The sequence below is a fragment of the Lynx rufus genome, unplaced genomic scaffold, assembly GCF_022079265.1.
Source record: "Lynx rufus isolate CCGP_SWC_20201006 ecotype Redwood Valley unplaced genomic scaffold, mLynRuf1.p SCAF_14, whole genome shotgun sequence".
Taxonomy (NCBI): domain Eukaryota; kingdom Metazoa; phylum Chordata; class Mammalia; order Carnivora; family Felidae; genus Lynx; species Lynx rufus.
Window position 1 is genome coordinate 25928021 of NW_025814828.1, and position 1461 is coordinate 25929481.

General features: G+C 45.5%; 1 pseudogene; it reads left to right on the top strand.

The window, feature by feature from the left end:
- Nucleotides 1-254: 254 nt before the first annotated feature.
- On the top strand, nucleotides 255-827 carry LOC124509189 (putative teratocarcinoma-derived growth factor 3; annotated as a pseudogene).
- Nucleotides 828-1461: the final 634 nt, after the last annotated feature.

Sequence of the window (1461 nt, forward strand, 5' to 3'; positions counted from 1 at the left end):
TTTTTAACATAGTGTTGAATTCAGTGGACTTTCTGAGGATTTTTACCTAATGTTGATCAGGGATATTAGTCTGTGGTTTTTCCTTTTTGGGGATATCCTTATCTGATTTTGGTATCATGCCGACCTCGTAAAATGAGTCTGGCAGCATTTACTCCTCTTCAAGAATTTTTGGAAAAGTTTGAGAAGAACAGTTGAGGAAGGAGAGTTCCCGGGAAGCCTGAGTCCCTGGCTAAGGAGCTGTAGATCACAGACAGATGGAGCCCTTCTCTTCCGGTGTGATTTCGATCATGGCCATGTCCAACGCCTTTGAACTGGAATTCGTTGCTGCGTTGGGCTACCATAAATTTGCACGTCCCTCTCAGGGAGACGTGGCCTTAAGAGATGACAATATTCTGTCACAGGAGGAGCCTGTAATTCATCATTGGTTTTTCCAGTTTGCGCCATCCATAGGAATTCAGGACACTGAGTTGCTGCTCTCTGAATGGAGGAACCTGCGTGCTTTGGTTCTCCTGTGCCTGCCCTCCGTCCGTCTATGGCCAGAACCGTGAGCACGATTTGCATAAAGAGAACTGTGAGTCTGTGCCCCATGACACCCGGCTGCCCAAGAAATGTTCCAGGTGTAAATGCTGGCATGGGCAGCTTCACTGCTTTCCTCAGACATTTCTCCCACAGGGTGGTAAAGCACATTGTCCCCTCTTTTGCCCTTTTAGGTGGCCACGTGATGGGTGAGCACTTCCTGGTTTCCCGGACTCCAGAATCAACGCTGTCTTCGGGCCCTACTTTTTTTGCTAACTGGCATCTGCCTTGCTATACAAAGTTACTGGTAATGAATGCCTGCGTGCAATATTGGTCATGCAGATTTCATGACCTGCAAAGGCTGTCCCTCCAATGTCCTGAGAGATGACCATTTGTTAGTTGCTTCGAAATAGTGATCAGATTTTCATACCGATCCCTCACATTTCCTTAAAATACCAACTACTTTCCTCTCCCTGCCCTCTCCAAAGAAACTTCTTTTAGAAAAAGTCAGCCGTATCTACGTTGTGACCAAGTTCTATGTTCCTGATACATGTATTTCTGCCAAGGGCTTCTTCTTCTTATTTTCCTTTAACCCATTGAATCTGTCTTCAGATTATTCAAGACTACCCCTAAGGTGGAAGTGAGGATAAAGCTTTGAGTAGAGCTCATCAAAATCAACTAAGTCCTCATCCTTTAAAGGAAAGTAAAGGAAGTCCCTTAAGGGAGCAAACGAGAGGACAGGGGGCAGATATTAGAGGCAAGGAACAGGATGCTGAAGTATTGGAAGTGTGTGTGTGTGTGTGTGTGTGTGTGCGCACGCGCGCGTGCGCACCAAGGAGAATAGATAGAAAAGAGGAAGCAAATGGGAGAGATGACGGAAAAAATAAAATGCATTAGTTGGTTGATCATTAGAGAGGCCTGAGGAGCAAGTTAAAAAGGTAAGTT